Source organism: Huiozyma naganishii, chromosome 1 (genome assembly GCF_000348985.1).
Source record: "Huiozyma naganishii CBS 8797 chromosome 1, complete genome".
NCBI lineage: Eukaryota > Fungi > Ascomycota > Saccharomycetes > Saccharomycetales > Saccharomycetaceae > Huiozyma > Huiozyma naganishii.
The window spans coordinates 313,604-318,603 of record NC_035922.1 but is presented as its reverse complement, the minus strand read 5'-3'; the positions used below and the strand labels follow the sequence as shown (position 1 = coordinate 318,603).

At 50.6% G+C, this 5,000-nt stretch overlaps 4 non-coding genes across 4 annotated transcripts in view; 1 reads left to right on the top strand and 3 right to left on the bottom strand.

Moving 5' to 3' along the window:
• Knag_RDN25-2 overlaps positions 1-149 on the bottom strand; it is a 3,406-nt gene extending 3,257 nt beyond the window's left edge. The window contains exon 1 of the ribosomal RNA XR_002648441.1: positions 1-149. This exon is cut by the window's left edge and continues 3,257 nt beyond it. This is a non-coding gene — a ribosomal RNA (25S ribosomal RNA).
• Positions 150-399: 250 nt separating this feature from the next.
• Knag_RDN58-2 lies at positions 400-557 on the bottom strand. The gene has a single exon (XR_002648445.1). It is a non-coding gene; the product is annotated as a 5.8S ribosomal RNA (ribosomal RNA).
• Positions 558-747: 190 nt separating this feature from the next.
• On the bottom strand, positions 748-2,551 carry Knag_RDN18-2. Its single transcript, XR_002648439.1, has one exon. It is a non-coding gene; the product is annotated as an 18S ribosomal RNA (ribosomal RNA).
• A 2,125-nt stretch (positions 2,552-4,676) lies between these two features.
• Knag_RDN5-2 lies at positions 4,677-4,797 on the top strand. The gene has a single exon (XR_002648443.1). It is a non-coding gene; the product is annotated as a 5S ribosomal RNA (ribosomal RNA).
• Positions 4,798-5,000: the final 203 nt, after the last annotated feature.

Here is a 5,000-nt window from a genome sequence, read left to right as displayed (position 1 = left end):
TACAACTCGAGCGCCGAGGGCACTAGATTTCAAATTTGAGCTTTTGCCGCTTCACTCGCCGTTACTGAGGCAATCCCGGTTGGTTCTTTTCCTCCGCTTATTGATATGCTTAAGTTCAGCGGGTATTCCTACCTGATTTGAGGTCAAACTTAAAGAGTACTGTTCGCCAGGGCGGAGAGAACCAGCGGCAAGCTGCACACCCCTGTCCCGCCCGCAAAAAGACACTGCCGAGTTGGTAAAACCTAATACGACGATGCTGCTTCTTGCGTGCAGACCAGAGGGAAACGTGCAGACCCAGCAAGCGCCGGGCCCACCAAATCCCACTCCCTTCCATCGGCTAACACTTTCAAGCTAACTCGCAGAGTATCACTCACAACCAAACACAGGTGTTTGAGAAGGAAATGACGCTCAAACAGGCATGCCCCCCGGAATACCAGGGGGCGCAATGTGCGTTCAAAGATTCGATGATTCACGGAATTCTGCAATTCACATTACGTATCGCATTTCGCTGCGTTCTTCATCGATGCGAGAACCAAGAGATCCGTTGTTGAAAGTTTTAAATTTTGTTGTTTAAAAAGCTAAACAGATTTCTGACTAGGTCACTGCATAATTGTTTGTGTTTGTTACCTCTGGGCGGCTGCCCAAAGAAAAAGCGTAGAAAAAATCTCCACAGTGTGTGAGTTTTCGCCGGGGCGCCGCACCGCGCAACTAAGCGCAGCACGCCTCCCCGGCAAGTTATCATTTCTATAATGATCCTTCCGCAGGTTCACCTACGGAAACCTTGTTACGACTTTTAGTTCCTCTAAATGACCAAGTTTGACCAGATTCTCCGCTCTGAGGTGGAGTTGCCCCCTCCTCTAAGCAGATCCTGAGGCCTCACTAAGCCATTCAATCGGTACTAGCGACGGGCGGTGTGTACAAAGGGCAGGGACGTAATCAACGCAAGCTGATGACTTGCGCTTACTAGGAATTCCTCGTTGAAGAGCAATAATTACAATGCTCTATCCCCAGCACGACGGAGTTTCACAAGATTACCAAGACCTCTCGGCCAAGGTTAGACTCGCTGGCTCCGTCAGTGTAGCGCGCGTGCGGCCCAGAACGTCTAAGGGCATCACAGACCTGTTATTGCCTCAAACTTCCATCGGCTTGAAACCGATAGTCCCTCTAAGAAGCGGAAGAACCAGCAAATGCTAGCACCACTATTTAGTAGGTTAAGGTCTCGTTCGTTATCGCAATTAAGCAGACAAATCACTCCACCAACTAAGAACGGCCATGCACCACCACCCACAAAATCAAGAAAGAGCTCTCAATCTGTCAATCCTTATTGTGTCTGGACCTGGTGAGTTTCCCCGTGTTGAGTCAAATTAAGCCGCAGGCTCCACTCCTGGTGGTGCCCTTCCGTCAATTCCTTTAAGTTTCAGCCTTGCGACCATACTCCCCCCAGAACCCAAAGACTTTGATTTCTCGTAAGGTGCCGAGTGGGTCATTAAAAAAACACCACCCGATCCCTAGTCGGCATAGTTTATGGTTAAGACTACGACGGTATCTGATCATCTTCGATCCCCTAACTTTCGTTCTTGATTAATGAAAACGTCCTTGGCAAATGCTTTCGCAGTAGTTAGTCTTCAATAAATCCAAGAATTTCACCTCTGACAATTGAATACTGATGCCCCCGACCGTCCCTATTAATCATTACGATGGTCCTAGAAACCAACAAAATAGAACCAAACGTCCTATTCCATTATTCCATGCTAATATATTCGAGCAATACGCCTGCTTTGAACACTCTAATTTTTTCAAAGTAAAAGTCCTGGTTCGCCAAGGACCCACAAGGAGCCCAAGGTTAGCCAGAAGGAAAGGCCCGGTTGCATCCCAGTACGCGGAAAAAATCCGGACCGGCCAACCAGGCCCAAAGTTCAACTACGAGCTTTTTAACTGCAACAACTTTAATATACGCTATTGGAGCTGGAATTACCGCGGCTGCTGGCACCAGACTTGCCCTCCAATTGTTCCTCGTTAAGGTATTTACATTGTACTCATTCCAATTACAAGACCCGTATGGGCCCTGTATCGTTATTTATTGTCACTACCTCCCTGTATTAGGATTGGGTAATTTGCGCGCCTGCTGCCTTCCTTGGATGTGGTAGCCGTTTCTCAGGCTCCCTCTCCGGAATCGAACCCTTATTCCCCGTTACCCGTTGAAACCATGGTAGGCCACTATCCTACCATCGAAAGTTGATAGGGCAGAAATTTGAATGAACCATCGCCAGCACAAGGCCATGCGATTCGAAAAGTTATTATGAATCATCAAAGAGTCCGAAGACATTGATTTTTTATCTAATAAATACATCTCTTCCGTGAGGTCGAGATTTTAAGCATGTATTAGCTCTAGAATTACCACAGTTATACCATGTAGTAAAGGAACTATCAAATAAACGATAACTGATTTAATGAGCCATTCGCAGTTTCACTGTATAAATTGCTTATACTTAGACATGCATGGCTTAATCTTTGAGACAAGCATATGACTACTGGCAGGATCAACCAGATAACTATCGTGGGGGGGAGCTGCTCTGGGTGTGACCCCAGCCCAGCCCTCCTGCAGATAACTATTGAATTGACAACCGGGCGAACCCGGTAAAAGACATCGCTGCAGGCGCGGTTTGACCCACGCTCGCAGCAACACCCTTCTAACCAAATAGCACTCTTTGAGTTTCCTCAGACCGCAGTCCACCAAACAGCACCGCCGATGTTTCACAGCGCGCGTTTGATATCAGCGTCCTAAGAGGAGGTTACACTCCGACAATCACAGCAAAGGCATGCGCCCCCACCGGCTATCATCGCAGGCATTCCCCCAAGTGAGTTCTTTGAAATGGGTTGCTAGAAGCTAGTAATCCACCAAATCCTTCGTTGCTCACTGACGGGTGTTTAGACCCGCAATGAGACTCTTCAGGCGCAAGCACCCGCAAGCAGCCAGAAACAGTGCCGGCCGTACAACACACCTTCCCGCATCGGCCGCCCCGACTCTCTAAAACTCGCCCCGACTACTACACAATCCACCCAGCAAAAACAGCATTCCCGCCTGACCCCCCGCAGACTACCATCACAACTCCCCACCCAGCCTGCACTCACAAACACAACACCAACCATCCCTCTCTCCCTACCGACCAACCCCCCGCAACAGCACTCCCCCGAAGAGAAACACCACCGCAGAAGACCAGCCAACAGTTCAAGACAAACAGCCAGCACCGCACTCGCAAGCACAGACCAGGCAGACAGCCGCAACAGCAACCCACAAAAGCCCAAACAGAAACACAGCTCCCACAAAGCAAACCGCGCAACAGCCAAGACTCATCCCAGAAAACCAAGACAAACCTCAACAGCAACACGCATCACACAACAGACGCTCCCTCTAGCACGCTCCCGAAGCACCCTCGCCCTTGCCGACGCGCTGTACGGGAGACCAGAAGACCTTGCGGTCTCACCAGCACACTCCCTCCACCGCTCGACGAGGCCTTGCAAAAACACTGGAGAACCCAGCAGCTTTCACGAACGACGCGCCTTACTCAAGACTGTCTCCAATCTCTTTCCGACCCATCTTCAAATGCTTTCGCATGAACGTACCCCCCGGCCACTTTTTCCGACTCGCAGAACCCACCCTCTATCCGTTTTATGTTTTGGCCGAAAAAGCGGCCATTTCTGTCTGGCTTAACTATGGCGCCGCACCCTTAACACTGTGTTTTCGTTTGGCAAAACAACTGCCAAAAAGAAGCTTTTCCCAAGTCTTAGAAAAAATCAGCCTGATTTTCAGAAAAGTCACATGACACGAAAAAAAAGCGTGGGGGGCGTGGGGGGTCACGTGAATGTCGCGTGACCTAAGCCGTCGCTAGTGATCTCGGAAAAATCGGGTTTTTTCGGCCGACCCTTTTCGGCCGAACCGTTCGGCCGAAGGCGTTTGCAGCGTACTTATTTTTGCGGACCGTTTTTCGGCACTTCACTTGTATGCACACCCCCACATGTTAAGGTGTGTTCCGAGGTATCAAAATACGCTTTTTCCAATGGTCCAGCACACAGGACCCCTGGTCCCCCGGAACATCCATTTTTACCCGGTATTTCTCCATTCCCGCCAAAATTTAATTATTCCAACACCGGCACACGTTTCCCAGCACCCACTCCCCCCCAACGACACCTTAACTTTGACCCCACCGCCACTCCTCGAATATTGTTTATTTTTATACTACCTATATGTCCATACTCTTTAAACACCTCAATCAAACAATATATGTCCTAAACATAGTGTCAATTCAACAAATGCACTATCCCCCCCACCCATCTCCCAACATCAGCCCCCATGACTTCTAACCAGGGGCGCTCCACTCCCCGTACCCACATTGTGGGGGGTAGCCCCAGTCCCAACCCTCCACTCGCCCCGCTAGACCCCACTTACCCCCCAAAAAAACATTCCCACCCCCCCAGGGCCACCCTTTATCGCCACTTTTCGCACCCTTCCGCTTCCCCTCGCACCTTCTAACCAGGGGCGCTGCATTTCCCGACCCAACATTGTGGGGGGTAGCCCCAGTGCCAACCCGCCACCGCCCCGACAGACCCCGACTATCGCAAAAAATAGCCCCCGCACGCTCGCCTCCTTCCCACCATTGCGTTCAGCTCACAATTTCGGTTGCGGCCATATCTACCAGAAAGCACCGTTTCCCGTCCGATCAACTGTAGTTAAGCTGGTAAGAGCCTGACCGAGTAGTGTAGTGGGTGACCATACGCGAAACTCAGGTGCTGCAATCTTTTTTTTTCTTGTAAAACGCCTGCCCTGCCTGTGTTTCTAAGGCAACCGTTACCAACCACAGTACCGTTCTGTAGCCCGAAGCGCCCTCTACCTAATGGTCTTTCTCCGGGCCCGTCTACAGCCCTGGCGCGCCGGCAATCGCCGGAAAACACCCGCCCGTGCGCTATCCGGGCACCCGCAAACACATAATTCCCGCACGGCA